General features: G+C 37.3%; 1 protein-coding gene and 1 long non-coding RNA gene across 4 annotated transcripts in view; one reads left to right on the top strand and one right to left on the bottom strand.

Annotated features, from left to right (window-relative positions):
- Window positions 1-21,837, top strand: part of C1H3orf67 (chromosome 1 C3orf67 homolog) — a 317,333-nt gene that overhangs the window by 16,479 nt on the left and 279,017 nt on the right. The gene's annotated exons all lie outside the window — the stretch shown is intronic.
- LOC115896436 overlaps window positions 14,363-21,837 on the bottom strand; it is a 223,519-nt gene continuing 216,044 nt past the window's right edge. The window contains exon 3 of the long non-coding RNA XR_004056313.1: window positions 14,363-16,244. This is a non-coding gene — a long non-coding RNA (uncharacterized LOC115896436). The remainder of the gene's footprint in view (window positions 16,245-21,837) is intronic.

Here is a 21,837-nt window from a genome sequence, read left to right as displayed (position 1 = left end):
GGATAATATCCTGAAGAGTGTTTTCCAATTGATTCCATTCTCCCCATCACTTTCAGGTACACCAATCAAACATAGGTTTGGTCTTTTCACATAGTCTTATATTTTTGGAGGCTCTTTTCATTCGTTTTCATTCTTTTTTCTCTAATCTTATCTTCATACTTTATTTCCTTAAGTTGATCTTCAATCTCTGATATCCTTTCTTTTGCTTGAACGATTTGGCTCTTGATAGTTGTGTACAGTTTACGAAGTTCTTGTGCTGTGTTTTTCACCTCCGTCAGGTCATTTATGTTCTTCTCTAAACGGGTTATTCTAGTTAGCAATTCCTCTAACATTTTTTCAAGGTTCTTAGCTTCCTTGCATTGGGTTAGAAACATGCTCCTTTAGCTCGAAGGAATTTGTTATTACCCACCTTCTCAAGCCTACTTCTGTCAATTCATCAAACTCATTCCCCATCCAGTTTTATTCCCTTGCTGGCAAGGAGTTGTGATCCTTTGGAGGAGAAGAGGCATTCTGGTTTTTGGAATTTTCAGCCTTTTGCGCTTGTTGGTGACCTTTGGATGGGGTTTTTGTGTGGACATCCTTTTTGTTGATGTTGATGCTATTCCTTTCTGTTTGTTAGTTTTTCTTCTAACAGTCAGACCCCTCTGCTACATGTCTGCAGAAGTTTGCTGGAGGTCCACTTCAGAACCTGTTTGCCTGGGTATCACCAGTGGAGGCTGCAGAACAGCAAAGATTGCTGCCTGTTCCTTCCTCTGGGAGCTTCATCCCAGAGGGGCACCTGCCAGATGCCAGCTGGAGCTCTCCTGTATGAGCATCTGTCGACCCCTGCTGGGAGGTGTCTCCTAGTCAGGAGGTATGGGAGTCAGGGACCCACTTGAGGAGGCAGTCTGTCCCTTAGCAAAGCTCGAGCACTGTGCTGGGAGAGCCACTGCTCTCATCAGAGCCAGCAGGTAGGAACATTTAAGTCTGCTGAAGCTATGCCCATAGCCGCCCCTTTCCCCAGGTGCTCCATCCCAGGAAGATGGGAGTTTTATCTATAAGTGCCTGACTGGGGCTGCTGCCTTTCTTTTGGAGACGCCCTGCCTGGAGAGGAGGAATCTAGAGAGGCAGTCCAGCTACAGAAGCTTTGCCCAGCGGCAGTGGTCTCTGCCCAGTTCGAATTTCCAGGTGGCTTTGTTTTCACTGTGAGGGGAAACCACCTACTCAAGCCTCACGAATGGTGGACACCCCTTCTCCCACCAAGCTCGAGTGTCCCAGATTGACTTTAGACTGCTGTGCTGGCAGTGAGAATTTCGAACCAGTGAATCTTAGCTTGCTGGGCTCTATGAGGGTGGGATCTGCTGAGCTAGACCACTTGGCTCCCTGGCTTCAGTCCCCTTTCCCGGGGAGTGAATGGTTGTGTCTCGCTGGCGTTCCAGGCGCCACTGGGGTATAAAAAAAACTCTGCAGCTATCTTGGTGTTTGCCCAAATGGCTGCCCGGTTTTGTGCCTGAAACCTAGGGCCCTGGTGGTGTAGGCACCCAAGGAAATCTGGTCTGCAGGTTGCAAAGACCATAGGAAAAGTGTAGTATCTGGGCTGGAATGGTTCATTTCTCATGGCACAGTCCCTCACAGCTTCCCTTGGCTAGGGGAAGGAGTTCCCCAAACCCCTGTGCTTCCCGGGTGAGGCAATACCCTACCCTGCTTTGGCTCGCCCTCCGTGGACTACACCCTTTGTACAACCAGTCTCAGTGAGATGAGCCGGGTACCTCAGTTGGAAATGTAGAAGTTACCTGCCTTCTGGGTTGATCTCGCTAGGAGCTGCAGACCGGAGCTGTTCCTATTCAGCCATATTGCCAGCCACCTCGTAAAAGATGATTTTATACTACTTTTACTAAATTTGGTACAAACTAAGAAGAAAGAAGAGCTTTGTTAATAAAGTGAGAATAACATAAATTTGAGTTTATTCATTTCTTTTAGTTTATATGAATTTGGATATTAATGATTTGTTTATATGTTGTTAACATATGAATTTTAACTATCAATATGCAATCTTCTTGGGTGATAAAAGATAGATAGAACAATTTATACCTTTGTTTTATTCAACCTTAAATCTCAGTAGACTTTTTACTAAGATATTCTTTCATCATCTGCCATGGTCACTAGGTTTCTTTAAAATAGCTCTTAGAGTAACAAGAACAAAGCATTGTTTGATGCACTCACATATCGCTTTCTGGTTCTACAGAAAAAGCATTTTCAAGACTCCAAAGGCATGCTAAAGGCAGAGGGGATCACACAAAGCTTTATTTTCAGTGTAGGCAAAAGTGGTTCCTGCCAAATGGAAGACGGTAAATTATGTTTTATTTTTAAGCTCCTTAACAACCCATGGAATCCCATATAGGCCCACTTATTCTTCTTATCTCCCTATCAGAAGCAGTGGTGAGGGTGCTGGTAGTTGGCCTTTTGATCAAACTTGTGCAAGACACTTGGCTGAACCTTAGAACAGAATCTTTTGTCAATGAGCCCTCTTTTTCTATGCAAAATTAAGCTTCATTTGTGCCCCAAACACTAGAGCTTATTACTTTAGCCAAGGCAATATACTGTCTTAACTAATTTAAAAAAAAACTTGAAGCTTTAATTATTGAGAAATCAATGAGTATCTTAGGTTTAACTTAGTTCTAGCCAGAGAGCAGTTGATATCTAAGTAAACCTGACGACGTCTTTGTTACCCTATTACTGATGCTCTTGACCTATTTAAGGAAAGGAAAACATTTCGAGGGGTGTTGAGGATGATGACTATTTTTTAAATTCAGTTGACTATAGAAATAGATTCCCTTGTTCTCCTATCTGCATGGAAAAACATTTTGATTTTCCAAATGGTTTCAGTTTTATAGTTTTAACAAAATAAATGTCTTATGGATTAAAGATCAAAATTATTAAATAACATGGGGAAGACATTCTCTCTCCTGACCTTGGGAATTTATCAGATTGTGAGAAAATATACTAACTCTGTATTTGAATTTGTTGCTTATAGACAATCAAAATATAGTGCTGTTTTAGGAAGTAATGACAGAGATCATGTTTTTACAAGAAGGAAAGTGGAATAACAGGTATGGATTGTCTTTCTGTGCATTGCTGCACTGTTTTTTTCCCCCTTAAATGAAAGGGCTTTCAAAAAAAAATGAAAGGGCTTTCTTTCAGCACCCTCAGTATTTTACTGTGTTTCTGGCAGCGTAGCTCTAGGCTATTTTAAATAATACATTTCTCTAACAAGCTTAGAAAGTCACATAACAGAAAGGTATCTGGCTTCTAAAATTTTTCATTGTCAGAATGGGAGAGGCATTTTGTTTCATAAAGATACGTTTATACATCAAGAAGTCTTCATAAGTGAAATCTTGCCAGCTGGTTTACAAATTTAGTCATCATTTCCTCAGCATATTTCTATGTCTCCCATGCCCACTGGATGAGTATGCATATGGGGTAGTTGGGGCTTGAGAACCAGCAACAGATCTGCTTGAGGAATTACTCGTTCATTCAGTCGATGGGTAATTGAATTCCTCTTATTGTCAGGCATTGTGTTAGGCATGGGGGATTTGATATACCTCGAATTTGTATACTTCTCCCCACGCTTGCTACTGCCCTCCTAGTCCCAAACCACCATCACATTTGTCTGCCGTATTCTTAGAGCTTCCCAGTGAACTTCCAGCTTCTTCTCTTGTCCTCTTTCATTCTAATCTCCAGACTGCAGTAGAGTGGTCTTTCTAAAAACCAACTGAAGTTGGTTGAACTGAGGGGATAAACTCCCAATTCACAATACTCCTGGGTGTTCTGGTCTCACCTCTCCCTTCTCATCTCATAGCACTCACTCTGCTGGAAGCTCACAATTTGGCTGCCAGCCTGCTTCTTTCCTTCCTCACGTACCAGGTTGAAGTCCCGTGCACAGTGGTTTCTGTTCCCATCTCTTTGCCTGACTGACTCCTCCTCTTCAGTCTCCTCATCTCAGCTTAAGTGTCCCTTCTTCAGAAAGCTCTTTTATGATTTTCCCCCAACTAAATGAGGTTCATCTCTTCTGCCTTTTCTAGCACCCCTTTCTTTTCCTTCATTACAACTGTAACAGTTTGTAATTATCATATGTTTATTTAATTATCTGTCTTTTTGGGTGGACTTCAAGTTTCATGAAGACATGGAGGCTGTTCTATTCAGCTTGATATCCCAGCACCCAACACAAGGCATGACACATAATAGGCTCTGAAATACAGACATACAGGCAGAAGGATGGGTAGACTAATGAATGAAGGGAGAAGCAGCACCCAGTCTCTGTCCTCAGAGGTTACTCTGTGAGTGAAAGATCTATTTAAAAGGAAATTTAAATACATATTGATGAATGTTATGATGACATAAGAGCAAGACCTGTGGGGAACATATCAAGTATTAGGGGGAAGTAAGATTATAGGCTGGGAACTGGACAGATCTGTAGGCAAATTCTGCTTTATCTCTGTGGGACTTTGGTCAAATTACTTAACCTGCCTCACCCTATAGGGTGAGAGTAATAATACCTCACAGGTCTGTCATAAGCATTAAATGAGAAAACTAACGTAAAGTAATAATAATGGCTAACATTAAACACTTATGACATATCAGCATTATTCTAAGCACTTTAATTGTTTTAGCTTAATTACTCCTCAGAATTAGCCTGGGTGGAAGGCATAATTATTACCTCTGTTTTATTATTTGAGGGAACTGAAACCTAGAAAGGATAAGGAACTTGCCAGCTACTAACTCTTAGAGCCAAGATTCAAACACGTAGTCTAAATCTAGAACCTATGCTCTGTACCCCCTTGCCACGCTGCCTTACTTGTAAATATTGTTATTTTTCTAATTGACTATACATATATGTGTATGTAGTAGATATATAGTAAATATTTTATTTGAATTTTAGTATAAGTTGAAAGAGCTAAGCCTTTTATGTCTTCTCAAGGGGCTTCTCATACAACAATTTTGTCTGTAGAGTTTCAGGAAGGAAAGGTCTTTCTCTCATGCTGAGATATTTCTGTCTTTACCTTTATAAGAGCTAAATGCCTGTGAATTAAAGGAAGGACTTTACTCAAATCTTTATTTTATTTGCATTTTGCATCCTAAAGGTGATGAATTCATTTTAGACTTTTTAAAATGAAAACTAGGAAACAACTTTACCTCTTCTTTATTGATTTCTCTTTTTTTCTTTAAGATCAAAAATTATATTATTCAGGATCATATGCCTGTGGATAAGGTTGTTTCAGATCTTCATGACCTGACCAGCCATTATCTAAGCACATTACATTTTGCATGTGGAGCAAAGGGAGTGTTTATTGTGCTACTACGTATATGGTGAGCAGTGAAGTAACGGAATTCTCTCATTTTCAGGGTCGAGATGTCAACCCGCAAAAGACTTCCTTGCTTTTTACAAAAATCATCTTGACTTGCTTATTTCATAACATTAGTTGCAGTTTTCTTTTCCAAAATATTTTAGTGTAACTGTGTCTAACAGTTTCACTTGAAGGTAAAACAACAGGTTTTAAAATTTATTTTATTTTTGGTGCCTTCCAAACTGCATCATCAAGGCACTGAGTGGCCCGTGGCTTCCCCGTGTGGTTTGCTAGGTGTTTCAGAGCCTGGGGGCAGACATCTGGTGCACAGGAGGAACACCATGACCCTGAGCTCTTAGAATACAACCAACCACATCTTGAAATAGAAATTCATTTTCCTCTATTTGATGCTGCCAATCACACTAAATGATTTGGGGATATTACATTTTTGACAGGAATTGTATTCATTTTCTGAATATTGTTGAGCTGCATTAATTCCTTTTTCTATCCTGATTTTGTCATTATCTCAATGAATTTTGAGAGGCATTTTGTACTGTTGTGCCTCTAGTGAATTGACGTTATTTTTCTCATTTTCATGCAGCTCAGTAAGTGCTTTTTCAATAAATGGGTTGAAAACACTGAGACCCTGTGGTGTGCATTATGTGCTGTTTGGAGAGGTTAGAATTCTTAGCCCTTGGGTCGTGGAGAATATTATTGCTGTGTACAAGCTTTCACGTGTTGAGCCCTTAGCTGTTTGAAGTATTACTTGCATTTGGAATCTGATAAACGTGGAAAGCAAAAGTTAAATTCTTTAAAAAAGAAAAAAAAAAAACCCTAAAAGTGTACCTTGTCCTTAGAAATTTTAACTGATCCTTTGTGATCCTTGCATAGCAGTATCCTGAATTTGAAATTGTATCTGAATGGAGTTTGATGATTTTAACGTGGAATTCAATACAGAATTTATGATGCTCATTCCAGAGTTTTTATCTTTTCCTTTTGCTGTGCTTCCTAGTTGTGTGGCTTTGGACTCAGCACTTTAATCTGGTGTTTCCATTTCCTCACAGTAAATGGTAATGTGAACTCTTTTATTTTAATGGCCGGAGTTAATTGAAGACATTGGTCTTTTTCTAAGAATTTTAGGGAGTTTAGGTCCGTGTAGACCTCAAAGTTTCCTTTTTCATTTCTATAATATGGAAAATTGGACATCCTTCCAAACAAAGCTTTAGCCTCAAGCTAATTTAATGAAAGTTACTCTTACGTTACTTTTTCCGTACTGCTACTAGTGAGCTAGACAAAGAGGTCAGAAAATAAATCTAATAGAAGTTTCAGAGTCTTCTACCCTATTGAATTTTGCTCCTACCTTTCCTTCTTCAGTGACATTGGAGACAGTAGGCTCCTTTGAAACTTTAAACTAAGTAAAGTGAATATGGCCTCACAGCTGCAGACCTGATCTTTTCATATGTCATTGGTCTTCTTCAGCCTCTTTAAAGCCACTGGAGTTGAGAGAATACCTAAATTTGCTATCTTGAGGTCACAATGACATTAGTGAGGGCTTTTGAGATTGTATCCATTTAACTACGCACAAGTCTTTCTGTGGAAAATTTGCTTTCTTATCTTTTTGGTCATTCAGTGCCTTCCTTTAAGGAAAATAGTGATTGCTTTGTAGCATTTTAAGTTATTTGTAAAAGAGATATTAGCCAAATGCAAAGAATTGTTATGTTATCCAGTGAAATATTTTATGTCACCAAGGGAATACATCTCTAAACTATGCATTGAGAACTAGACAGCAATGGCCAGTAGTAGCTCTTTTTTAAACTAGAAGTATTGTACACTAAAGTGGCAATAACATTTCATTAATATTTTGAACACATCTCATGGCTAATTTCAATTTCTATTTTTTCTTTTTAAAATCATCAGTATTTAAATCTCATTATTTTAATTATGTCAAATTAAATGTACTTGCATAATCAGTATATTTTGTTACATGCATTAGTAAAGAGAGCACTTTAAGATACTTTGCATATTGACTTTCTTAATATATTAAATTTGCATGCCTTAAAATAGGTTTTATGTGGAAGTTTTTGATAACATATGTGGTAAGTATATAAATCAGATGCATATCCTTTATCTATTAAACATATGTTTATGAAAAGTTTTTTTTTTCCTGTTTCTTAGTTTGGTTCATTTTGCTTTTCTAAATTATTTTTACAATACTCTTTAAACAAACTAGATGCATGTTCAAAGCTAAAAGAAAAGAGAAAATACACATATACAAATATTTGGAAGTGTTTTTACTATGTAAAACAAAATAATAAAAGGCCATACATTTGTTAAGCCACTGTGCAGTTAAATGGTTGCCGTATCAATTTTCAGGGCACAAGTCAGGGTTCTGTGATGGGTTAGATTATAGACTTGGGAGTTACTGGCTCTACCACTTACTAGCATGGTGACCTGGGATAAATTCCTGAACACCTTTGTATGTCAAAGCCTCATCTGTACAATGGGGGTGATATTTATATGTGTTTTTTGGGTAGTTAAGAGGGTTAAATTCAATAATGCCAAATTCTAAGTGCACAGTATATTTTAATTTATAATTTTTGTATTGTTTCAATATAGATAAGAGTACATTGCTATTTAATTTTTAAATTGTTCTTCTGAAACATTTTGAGACAAACTGGGCATGTCTGCTTTCCTTGTGAAATTTTCATGCTACTTGTCCCTAAAGACAGATGGAAAAGCAGCTTTTTCTTGGGAGCCTGCTTGACTATTGACTTATGCAAGTTCTCTATTTGGAAAGAAATGGTTGGCATAAACGTGAAGAAAAAAGTGATGGCTGTTGTTTTGGTATGGATGCTAGCTATTTACTTAAAAGACAACTGCAAGAAGTCCTGGCATCAGAGTCCTGGTATGAAGGGAGTTACAGGTAACCAGACCAAGTGTAGAACCGTAGATAGAAATGTTCAACTGTGAAGAAGCAGGACCTAGGAAAAATAGATAAAAAATAGATAAATGGTAGACTTCCAGTGACTTAATGCATAATAATTTTCCACTGCCCCTGTTTGCCTTCACTAACAGTGATGATTGAAGACAATTCATAGCAAATCACAGATCCTCCAAATGCACTCCCTTTTTTGATATGGCAGTGCCAGGTAGATATGTTTCTTTGATGCCATGATATGTAGCTCACTTTTTTTTCCTTTGGTCGGGAGAAATGTCTCCCTGGTTTGGTTCTTCTTCCCTTTCAGTGTATTTCATTTTTATTCTGGTAGTTAATTAAATTTATTGTTAGCAATTCAAGTATATCATGGCATCTTATGAAGTCATTTGGCTTTAATAAGTTGGCTAGTTGTAAACACAAGAAGAATCTCCCTTTGGGAAGGACTGGTATCTCTAAGATTCCTGATTTCTCTATTTTTTTTCCCTCATAAATTGTGAAGTTTCTGATTTGGATGTAAAAATATCTCCAACTCTTTGGATTCATAGAAATGACTGATAGAATGGCATACATGTAGTAAATTACAAATATCTTATAATAGCACTTATACATGTCTGTTATGGCATTTATTACATAATGGTCTTATTATCTAGACATCTCAACAACCAACTCTCCACCTCCAAATAGACCATGAGATCTTGAGGGGCCAGAGCACTTTAGATCCCAATGAAGCTGCTATTGAACTTTCCATTTCTAAGCCCCATCTGTAAAAGACATTGCCCAGATATTATAATAGACATCAGTAGAGTTCACTGGACTTTAGATTGGTTATAGTATAGTACCTGTCATGGTAGTACATGATCAGTAAATGTTAATTTCCTTCTTTCAGTAGTTTTCTAATTCTTTGCGTTATTAGACTTCCCTTAATTTGGCTTCAGTTTGTTCTGTGGTATATTTCTTTTGGGAGACAGAATGAAGACATGGGTGGCCTAAAATTGGTAAGGTAGTAATACTCACATTTAGAATTTCCATTCATAGAAAAGGAGTTTTGGAGCTAGCTGGAATTAGATAATTAAAAATCATCCAATCCATTGCTTTTTAGACACTTCTAAATCCCCTCTGTTACTTCAGACAAAACAATTCATCCTCCCTTTTTTCAATCTTATGTACATTTTGGGATGAAAATGTTTATATGTTTGATGTAAACAGGATGCCATTGCTCCCTCATAAGGTTGATATCCACTGATATGTTCAACCTTCTTTTTAAAATTGGGTAATAATGCATAGTCAAATAAAGCTGATATTGCAATTTTCAACCACATTTAAATTCCATGTTTCAAGGTACTCTAATGTTTGTTTTTACTTTTTAAATGATCAGTATTTGAACTTTAGGTTTTAGATTTTGGTCTTAGCCTGGGTCTGTGGGGAAAAAATCAGGATTTCCTGCAGCCCAAGCTTCTTTATCCAGCTGTCCCACAAAGTTGGTGGTCACTGGGTACTCTAGGCTTCTGGATCTGATCTCAGGCACCTCTCTCTCCATAATTCATTCCACTCCTCCTCCTGGCCATAGCCACCTTGGTTGCTGAGCACCTTACAAGCTCTCAGTCTTTGGCTCAAGTTTTTCATCCAACCTAATCCCATCTCTCCACTTTTTGAACCCTAATCATTCTTTAAGGTCAAACTCAAATGCATTATCTTTCATAAATACTTCCCATATCCTCCAGTTGTAGTAACGTCTCTGCTTCCTCGGTGTTCTCATAATTGTGTGCATGATTACTTTGAGGGCAGGGACTACATCTTGTCATCAGTGTAATCCCTACAGCACTTACAAGAATTCTCTGTGCATGATTGGTCCTCAGTAGTGCTTGTTATACTATATTTTACTGAAATGTGTTGATACACTGTCGATGTTGTTCTTTGATTAGAAAAAGACAGGAAAACAAACAAACAAAAAAACAAGAATTAGAGTAGAAAGCAGGTGAACAGGACTAAGAACGTGTTCTGTTTTCCTTTTCTCAATTTTTAGTTCCTGAAAGACTAGTGACTGGGCTTTAATTTAACCTTTTAATTTGCTCTGCCATGTATAAAGTGCATTTCTCTCCACCACACCTCTACTGGCAGGATGGTAACTGTATTAAAGAATGCGTAAAGGCAGGAGAATTTAGGTAATGAATGAATTTTGTTAAAATGGTCATGTGGGTAGAAGTATATTCAAGTAAATGTTTTCAAGGCCATACTAAAGCTGTCCAACACCACAGTTGGCTCTTAGATAAAAACTCTGAGTATAAGCCTACAATAGAGCTCCCCAAAGACAACTTTAATTAAAACCAAGAGTCTGCCCTTGTTTATTAGAACACATTAGTGACCTTCATTTTATGTCATTTCATATTAAAAAGATATTATAATAAACTATTTCAAACAATGACAGTAATGTGAAATTCTCAGTATAGTAGGTGGTTGGTTGCATTTATTAGCAGTAAGTAGGAACAACCTTTCTGTTTCATGTACATAGATGTTACCATTCTCTTTTTTTGAGGTTAAATGCCATTGATCTATAAGTTGGAATGTAAACTATCTCTTAGCATTATTTCAAACCATATGTGATTATTGATATGCTACAAAGAATGATTTGAAATAAATATATGAATTCACTGTGTTTAGAAACTGATGTGTTAGCACGAACTTTTAAAAAGCTTTAGCAGCTCAATTCTCTATTATGGAGCATCTACAAATCTTATCCAATTCCCTATTTTTTTTTAGGAAAAATCCTGAAGCCTGGAAAAGGGATGTGACATCTCTCAGGCTGCAGTTTCTTAGTGGCAAAACCAGGACTAAAGCTCTGGACTTTTGACTCTCTAGCCTCTTTTCTTGATATCTTTCCTGCCTTTTAGTGCTTGAGTTGCAAAAAGGTGAACATGTATTATGATTTCATAATCATAGTTTACGACACTTTTAAAAAATGAATTTATTTCTGCAAGTACTTTGAACTCTCAAATGCGGAAGGTCAATTCTGTTATGGTACCCCAGGTTTCTACTTCTCTCTCATTCCTCCGCTTCAAAAATCAACAGAAATAAGTCAGATTCTTTGCTTGGGTCAGGATTAGCAAGGCAAAAAACAAAGCAACTTATTTTAATGATGATTTGATTGTTAGGTTCAGATATCTATTTACATTATTTCAAGTAAAAAGATATGTACTGGAAGAACATGGAGAGATCTTAAGGAACCCAACTGCAAAAATTGGTACAGCCCTCATGGGAGGTGAGAGTTGTCAACAGGTCTCTCTCTCTCTTCGTCTCTCTCTTTCTCGCAGCTACTCTCGTCTCTCATTTTGTTTGTTAAGTCTGCTGCTCAGTTCTTCTGTTTCATTCTGCAGACCAGCTTTTTCTGATTTCTTGCCATTGTGTATGTGGACAATAATGGCTACCAGGACATCACTCTATCCCATCATTGTGTGACCAGGTTCAGTCTGTGTATCTGCTGGTTCAGAGATTTGAAATAAGAATTGGGACTGGTCCTTAGAGTACTTTTAAGCTAAGTGCTCTAAAGCTGGTTTCAATTTTAGAAGTTTTAAGCTGGAGGAGATTCCATAAGAAGGCAGTGTAGGCAGGGTGGGCAGATGGACTGATACACCCACTCCACTGCTCTTTAATTATAGACACTTGACAGTCACTTTAGAATTTATTTTTATCTCAGTCACCTGCCAGTGACTTCTACAGATATTCCTGAGCCCCTCTAGTGGCATTCATGGGTAAATGGTTACTGAAATTTTTCATTATAGTCAGATATATTATACTTTGATGCCACTCTTGTCGTGGGTCATGTGCTTTATTTACCTGGAATCCTAAGGTTATCTTAATGGTACTGTCTAAATTGTCTTAATTTAGATGCACTGTGCAGTCATTTAAGCACTAAGCTACAGTTCTTTAGTGTTTCTCTAGCTAAATAATAACACTGATTAGAATGGTTGGATTTATTGAACATCTGTAATACATTAGGCCAAGGAACCTGGACTGCTTCCATCTTCCATCTAGGGCCTTAGAGTCCTCTACTGGATCCTGTATATCTGGTCAGCAAGCAAAAGAAAAGAGAGCCTGGAGGAACACATGGGAAGATGTTTGGGGTCACAAATATAAAGCTGTATTTGCCAGGTTTGCTTAGATGGTTTACAAAATTTCGTACATAGCTGTCTCACGTTACCTGAGAGCTACAGGTAGGATGCAGCTCTGCTTTATCTATAGGGTGAGTATGTATCTGGTCTGTGTCTTCTCATTCCAGAACCCAGATAGAACAAACAGCCCCTATCTGGGACATACTGTGCATAAGGCGAGAGCAGAAGAGGAAGAGTCTGAGCAGAACTACACAATTGAATTTAAAGCTTCTCCTTGTATTTGTGTGGCACATGTTACTTCTACTTACATTCATTGGCCAGCCCAGTTAACATGGCCAAGCCTAGAATCAACAGGGCAGGGATGTATTCAATCTCCTATGTAAAAGGGAGATAGCAAATAACCGTGAACAGTGATAATTTACTATACACACACACACACACACACACACATATTTCATGCGATTATCACAGCACTCTTAAAAGTGGATATTATCATTATTACACAGTTTATTAATTTAACAAATATATATGAGCACCTATTGTGTTCTAGATCCTGTGGCTCTTGAGAAAACAAGAGTCAAGTGAGGACTCTCCTATCCTTGTCTCTTATGCATTGGTAATACGGGTTTATTTTATTTAAAATGTTATCACTATCAGATATACTTTATTGTAAAACAAAAAGAATTCTCAAACTCTTTGGGATCAGGATCCCTCTGCACTCTTAAAAAATATTGAGATCCCAAAAGGACTTTTCTTTATGTGGGTTATAGCTCAATATTTACCATGTTGGAAATTAACACTGAGTGATTTAAAAGATATTTATTATTTAGAAATAATAATAAATCCATGACATGTTAGCATAAATACCTATAAAAACCTATACATAAAATATTTATATTTTCCAAAATTATACTTACAAAAATAATTTAGTGAAGAGTGAAATTATTTTACATTTTTGCAAATCTTTTTAATCTCTGGCTAAATATTATAGAACACAGGTAGATTTTCCTGTCTGCCTCTAATTCAGTCTGTTGTGATATAATACATCATGCCACCTTTTGAAAAATGCCACTATATGCTGTAAGAGAATGAGAGTGAAAAACAAATAACATGTTAGTATTGTTATGAAAATGGTTTTGACCTCACTGAGTTCCTGAAGGGATCTTGCAGACCCTTAGCTATCCCCAGACTACTCTTTGAGAATCAAGAATCTCTTAACCATATTTTGAAAACTGCTATGTTAAAGTATACACTAAAAGCAAATACATGACATCCTCAGTACACTTTGAAAGTGTCACCATTCTGCTAATCTGTTTTATAAATTAGGTAGCTTTATCATTCAGGTGGGCTAACTGCTCTAACAGATAATCCCCAAATCCTAGTGGATCACTTAACACAGTAAAACTTCATTTCTTGTTCATATCACAATTCATTGCAGGCTAACAATAGGAGCTCTGTCCTGCAGTGTCATTTAGGGAGACCTAGGCTGCTTTCATATTCTAATCTAGGACTGCATAGTCTTCTGCTGGATCCTCCATATTCCTTGTTTGTCAGCAGACAAGGGAAGAGAGAGCCTGAATGCTTTCATATTCTAATCTAGGACTGCATAGTCTTCTGCTGGATCTTCTATATCCCTTGTTTGTCAGCAAACAAGGGAAGAGAGAGCCTGAAGAATCACTTGGGAGGATGTTTGGGGTCAGGTTCCCCTGGCCAGAACTCATGCGTCACCTGTAAACCATTGCGGGCTAGGAAATGTAGTCTGGTTATATGCCCAGGAGAAAAGGAAACAACCAGGCTTAGCCAAGACACACCTGCCTGCACCAGAATAACCAATTTATTCTGATTATTCTTGTTCTATACATAAATAAGTTAAAATTTGATTATTTGTTTTCAGCTTTTTTGCTGTTACAAAACTTAAGTGGCATACAGTGTAAAATAATAACACTTATGGTTTGAGACAAGTTATAGGGTCATGCAATCTAAAAATTTTTTTTAAACTTTTTATTTTGAAATAATTTCAAACTTAAAGTTACAAAAATAGTACAAAGAACTACCATATACCTTTCACCCATATTCACCAATTATTAACATTTTGCCACATTTGCCTTTACAGTTTTTTTGTATGTGTGTGATCCTGTGTGTGTATGTGTGTATACACATTTTTTTCCTCAAGCCATTTGAGAGTATGTTGCACACTTTGTACTCTTTTATTAAACACTTCAGTATATATTTACTAAGGACAAAGACATTCACTACATGACCACAGTACAGTTTTCAAAACCATTTAACATTGATGCAGTACTACTATCTATGGTATAGACATACTGTCCTTCATAGCAATTATGTTTTTGATCCAGAATTACACAGTACCTTTAGTTTTCACTTGTCTCCATTAATTTGTAATGGTTCCTCAGCCTTTCTGTGTCTTTCACATCAATGACACTGCTGAAAAGTACAGGTCAGTTATTTTGTAGAATGCCCCTTAATTGAGTTTGTCTGATGTTTTCTTATGATTAGATTCATGTTATGCATCTTTGGCAAAATATACTATAAAGTGATGTCGTGTCCTTCTCAGTGCAGTTTATCAGGAGGCTTATGATGTTTACAGCTGATGTTAACTTCAACCACTTGGTTAAGGTGGTCTCTTAACCAGGTTTTCTCATAGTAAAGTTACTGTGTTTTTACTTTAATATTAGTTGAATCATTTGTGGGGATATAATTTGAGACTTTATAAATATCTTCTTCCTCATTAAGCTCTCATTCACCAGGTTAGCATGATGATTCTTGCCTGAACTAATTATTACTGTAATGGTTACAAAATAAAGTGAATTTTTAAGTTATTTTCTAGTAACACATGGAAGAACCAAGTATGGTAGACATTTATTAGTTATCTAACTAGCATACTTTGCCACATTTTTCTCTTCCAAAAATTGTGTGATCTTTGTTTGGGTATCTCCCCTGGCCAGTGCAGCCTATGTGTGTCTAGTAAAATGGATCACAGTCTAGCCCCTGGAGTGAGCTTTGATTGATAGGTCAATTAGTGCATTTCATTTATTTAGCCACATTATTCTTTTAGGAATGGGAATCTGACCTATGCTGGGCCAATTGAGTGACTTTTATGACTCTTGTTTGGGATGCTGGACTGGGCTGCACTCTGTTTGTAGCTGGCACCCATCTGTGACCATGAGGACAGAACTGATACCAGATGGCAGAAAGAGAGAAACAGAGAAATTGGGTCATTGATGACAGCTTTGAGCAGCCGAATCAATCAGTCCTGAAGCCCGCCCTACCTCTGTTGTTTCCAATAATGTGAGCATTCCATTTAGGTGAATTAGCTCAACCTGGATTTTCTATTAACTTTTGACATAAAAGAGTCCTAACTGATACTCTCATAAGTAAATGCTAATCACTGTTTAACCTGGAATTTAAAAAATTGTGAGGAGGATGTATGAGACTTTTCCGGTATCCAACAATGACCAAAAAATGGATGTAGGGTTTTTTGTTTTGTTTGTTTCTCCTCAGCTTAGTGATGGAACCATGTCATAGGTCACTAAAGACTATAATATCAGAATCAGCAGTATATATTCCATTTGCCAAAAGGTACTTGAGTTAATTTTTAGTAGTAAAGTTGCTAAAGTTGTGTGATGGGACTAGTGTCGTTTGGACTCATTTCTGTTCACCACACCAACTTGAGTGAATTAAAGCACAGTGGGAGCTTCAAGCACAAGTTTGTTGGGATGTCACAGGAAACTCACGGACAGTGATGCAGCTGGGCGTGGAAGCCAGTACTAGAAAGCCTTAAGCACTCTCCATCTTTCATCTCAGGTTTTTCTGTGTTTTGCTCCATGTCCAGTCCACCAGGCAATTTCAAAATTCCTAGAGGGAGAATATGATTGTGTTAGTTTGTGTCAGGCATTTACTCCTATTCAGTTCAGTTGTGCTCATTAGTGTAAAAATGGTTTTAGAAGACCTAGCCCTGTGGGTAAAGGGAAGATTTCAGAGGGTGAGTCAGGAAGAGACTCCAGAGTTGGCCACTAGAGAAACATCTGTGGATGCCACAGCCAGCTGAGGGCATAATTGTAAATAGGAAAATTTGGTTTGTGATGCCTTTCTTCTTCCCTTTCAGGACCCGTCTCTTCATCATTAGCGTGTGTTTCTCTCATTTGAATTCTTGCTAAGATGCTAACTAATAAGATCTTAAGGATTGGATTATAAGCACTTCCAGGATGTTTTCTATTGTTATTGTTTTACTAAGGCAGTAGTTCTTAAAGTGTAGTTCTTGCATGAGCGGCATTGGCAAGCTTGGAACTTGTTAGAACTGCAAATTCTCAGGCCCCACCCCAGACCTACTGAGAGAGAAACTGGAGATGACCCAGCAATCTGTGGGTGAAAAAACTGTTTTTAAACATTTTTAGTTAACAAGTAACAATTGTACATACCTGTGGGACACGGATTCCATATACATGTATTTCAATGTATATATACAATGTGTAATGTTTAGAGTAATGAACATTCATTACCTCATTTATTATTTCTTTGTATAATGAACATTCACAATCCTTTCTTCTAGCTTTTTGAAAATATACAGTAAATTACAGTTAATTGTCTTCACCCTACAGTGCTACAAAACACCAAAACTCATTTCTCCTATCTAGCTGTACTTTTGCATCTGTTAACCAACTGCTTCCCATACCCTTCCCATCTTCCCATACCTAAAATTCTACTCTCTGTTTCCATTAGCTTAGATTTCTTGTTGGTCCTCACATACGAGTGACAGCATCTTTCTGTTGTCACTTAGTTCACTTAACATAATGTCTGACTTAGTTCACTTAATATCATGTCCTCCAGCCTCATCCATGTTGCTGCCAATGACAGGATTTCATCCTTTTTATGGCTGGATAATATTCCATTGTGTATATATACACCACATTTTCTTTGTTCATTCATTCATTGATGGACACTTAAGTTGATTCCGTATCTCAGATATCTCTCAGCAGTCCATATTTTTAACAGGTCATTCAGTTGATCCTGATACACTTGAAGTTTAAGAACCACTAATGTAGGGAATTCCCAAAAACCCACAAGGTAGCCAGAACCCGGGATCTGAATTCTTCCCAGCATTTTGTCCCAGCTTGGGGATCCATTGGTACTGCTTGGATATGGAAACGTGGTCATATGTTCCCTGCCCATTGCTTCAAAAGAGAGTCCCAACCTCGGCCTTCTAAAGAGTCAAACAGACTTCAACAGCAGAAAGGTTGTTGTCCCCAGTACTAAAGCCTCCATCTCCTTGGTTTAGCCTTGAGAACAGACCACCATGTGTCTGGCATTTTTTAGAAATTTGCCATCTTATGGAAAGAAGTCTGGATGTCTGTGAGGCCTTGTTCTAAGACTGTATATGTATGTTCATGAAAGGCATTCAGGAACACAACTAATTCCTAAAGTGAGGTAAATGTGAATAAACTAGAGGATTAGATCTGCTGTTTCTAGGGGCCTATAGCCCTTCTTCCTCCTCCACCCTGCAACCCTCCTCCTTCCTCTTTCCTTCTTTTCCTCTTCCTTTTTCTTTCTCCCCTTTTCTGCCATTTCATTTCTTCTTTCTCTTCCTTTTCTCCCTCATCCTTTTCCCTCTCTCCCTTGCTTTTCTTCTCTTTGTCCTCTCTTCCCTTCCATCTATCTTTATTCTTGCCCTTTACCTTTTACTTTTATTCCTCTTGTTCCAAATTTTTCTTTTCCTTCTTCCTTTCCTTCTCATTTCTTATCACTCTTCAGCTACACTTCTACTCTTGTGGAAGTAAACTTACTCAACAAGAGAAAGTGGGTGCCTGAGGGCCATAGGAAATGGTAAATGCTATTTCTATCATCATGGCTGCAGACATCTTTAGACACCCAAGGCACCTGCAGGATTATTCAGTGTCTGAGCCTGCCCCGTCCCACACCTGTTCAGCAAGAACTCAACCTTAGGCTCTTCAACCTTTAGTCCCTTCATCCTCACTACTCCACCCACATGCTAACCTCAGAAATGAGCTTGCACTGTCCTATAGTGGTAAATGTTTAACACTTGGCTCTGGGGTGGTGATGGAGTATTGAGGGTCCTGATGCTTACTTAGTACTTGATAGTTTCTGTGGTGTAAATACTCCCACCATGGCTGCTTTCAAGCTACCAATCTGACATCACTGAATGTGGAGCTGGGTGGAGATGCTCACCATGGAGCCTCACAAACCAGTCAAGCGTACTACTAAGGAGGGCCTTACACAGCCATGGTCCATAGGTAGTACTACTGCCTTCCACCATTATGTAGTACTATCACCATATGTAGTACTACTGCCTTCCACAATTAATGCAGATAATTGAGGGTTAGCCATTAGTAAATAAATTACTCTCATTTGAAACATGAGATGTCTGTTAACTCCTTAACAGGCTCATTTTTTTTGACAGCCATTGAGATAATTAAAGGCAGCAGCATATTATAATTGCCACAACACTACCTTTTAGTTTGATTAAATAAAATTTAACTGCAAGTACTGTCAAAAATTATTTAGGCCTTTCAACTGTTACCCTCTTTTTACTTGTGAGTCTGAGCTTGATATCCCTATGAATTGACAATACTATATGGATTATAGATATCATAAAGTTTCTGTTAATATTTAGTTAAAAAGTAGAATATTATCCAGTCACCTTATCTTTTTTATTTGCATTCTACATCATCTCTGGTGGATTTTTATTATTTTTAAGTAGCTTCACATTATGTTTTATGATACATTTCTTCCTGTAACAGTTTTGCATACAGATGGAAATGTTGGAAATCTAGTTTAAGGTTGATCTTTTTTTCCCATTTTGTTATGTGATTGATCTAGTCAGTGAACAAGAAATTCTTCAAGGCCATCCATCACTCTAGGCAGCAGCTGAACTAAACCTTCTAACTCACTGCTTGCAGTCAGTCATGCAAGATTTGGGTTATAAATATTGAATGTGCAAACAACTGTTTAAATTAGCTGTCCTATCTGTTTTATGCAATTTCAGTAGAAAAGCAAGCTGATATATTGTTTAGTGGCAAGCAGTAGAAGACAGTGAATTCAGTATTATCCTTCCATACGTCATTGAATTCATCCTGTTGGCAAATATTTAAAATAGTTAGATCAAATTAATTCTCATTCCCTTAAGTTAAATGAGAACTAAGGCAACTGAGCATGTAATTTATGTAGTTTTTTTGGTTTTTATATTCAAACAGTAGGAAGACTGTTAGTAATTGTGCATGTAGCCATCTGTCATAAATATGGTAGCCAATTGTTAAATGCTTAGTTCTGTGAATTTTGTTACCTCTTTGCAATAACAAAAATAGCTTAATATTTGGAAAATATTTGGGCAGGAAGGAAAATAGCAACTGGCTTATCCTACTATTCCTGGTAAGCATCTAGAATATTGAATATGTGCAGGTGTTAGTACTTCTGCTACTTGGAGTTGTAACAAGTCTCCATACTTTCACTGGTATTGATATATGTAATAGATAAAATGCAAACCATTTGTAGTGACTCCTAAAAGCCTTTCTGTGTGTAATGAATTTAGGTAAACTTCCATAATTGCTCTCTGTGTTTAAAATTTATTTTTCAATTAGATGATGCTGTGAACATCCTTTCAAGTAGCAGACATGTATCTAAGCCTACATAAATAACATAAGTGAACTGCTTACCAAAGAGAAGACTGTTCAGTAGCATGTGTCTCTTAGTAGTTGGATCACAATCTAACATAAAACTTGGACAAGATTATAAGTTACTTCCTGTGACAAACACTCCTCCATTTTTCTCTTCTTTCTTGAACAGAATTTTGGTCAGGGTAGCAATGAGCCCAGCTAAATAGACTCACTTTCCTAGAGCCCTTATAGCTAGCAATGGTCACATAACCTAGCAACAATCGATGAAGTGCAAGTGGAATTCTATGGCGGGGTCTCTGAAGAGAGCATTTTAAAAGGGACAGACTCAGCTAATTTGCTCCTTTAGCCCTTTGTCTTTTGGTGTGTTGCTGTCTCCTGTGATACACTTATTTTTATGATTTAACATCTAAGTCTTCAGGAAATTATGCGTTCTGTCTTTTAAAACAGTGTCTGCTTTAGAATTATAAAATTAAACTTTTACTTATGTCCCTATGTGGAAATAAATTGAACCAGCCTTACCGTATTAATAAACCACATTACATACAAATGTAAGAACAGTACTGGTGAATAATTTTAGCGATAACAGTTGCAACTGCAGGGGAAAAAAAGAATTTTCTTAATCTCATCTCTCAAGTTTTATTTCTCTTTTTAATTTCTACTTCCTTTTTCTTTGACCAGTTGCTGTGTTTTCTTACCCTTCAAGTGCCTGTAGTCCGGTGGAAGAGGCCAATTTATAAACAATTATAATACAGTGTTATAAGTTCTAGAAATATGTGTCTAAAATGCAAATCTGATTTTATTATTTTCTTACTTAAAAGCTTTCCATGAGCTTTAATGTGGTATTGAAGGTCTTTTCATTCTGGCTCCAATAGCCTTGTCCAGTCTTCACTCCTTTCTTTCTCTCAGCGTATTTCTTCAGCCTTATGCTGTCTAAAACCACTGGACTCTTGGTAGGATCCGGAAACTATCACATACTGTCATTCTTTCATATGCTTGTGTATCCTTTCACTTCTGTACCCTTTTTTTTCATCTCCATCTGTGAAATCCCACTCATTCTTCAAAACTGACTTGTCTTTACGGTGTTCCGTGACTCTTCCAAGTTGAGTTAATGACTACTTCATCTTCTATGCTTCTCATAACATTCTTTTTATACTTCTATGATAGCATTTATTCAGTCAATTTATAGTTACAGGTCTGTCTTTCCTAGTAGACTGTGAGTTCTATGAAGAGATAAGCTATGCTTTATTTTGAAGTGCCAGTATCTTAGCAAGTGCCTGGAAAGGAGTAAATACTCAAGATGTTTGGTATGTTTTTATAACAAGTAAATAGATTTAAACTCTCTGCACCTTTCATTGAGTACTAGGATTAATTATTCATAATTAGTTAATTATTTGCCTGTTCCTTAAATGTATCCCTGTGAAAGAAATGCTGCTGGTGATGAAATAATCTTCATCAATTACCTAACAAATAATTGTCCATCTGGGTCATCTCTGCATCTGCTTTTACTCTAACCCATGACTATGGTTTTCTTGCTTCTTTGTATGTCTTTTATTTTTGGATTATATACCATACAGTGTGTGAAAGAAAAGTAAATTTTGAAATAATTAACACCTCCAGAAAAGAGCATAACCCTTTCTCTTTTAGGCTGATGGAGGTGGATGCTGAGTCAGTCTGTGATTAGGCTGAGTCTGGGTTTTTTTGTAGCCTTATTTGATTTAGTTTTTTACTACCTTCAAGTCTTTCGAGGGTGAAGTCAGATAGTTCCCTTTAGTAGGGCTTGAATCTGACTACAGGCAAGATTTGTCACATTTACAGATATG

This window comes from Rhinopithecus roxellana, chromosome 1 (assembly GCF_007565055.1).
Source record: "Rhinopithecus roxellana isolate Shanxi Qingling chromosome 1, ASM756505v1, whole genome shotgun sequence".
Taxonomy (NCBI): Eukaryota; Metazoa; Chordata; class Mammalia; order Primates; family Cercopithecidae; genus Rhinopithecus; species Rhinopithecus roxellana.
Note: the sequence above shows the minus strand (reverse complement) of the source record. Positions and strands in the feature narration are given on the sequence as shown.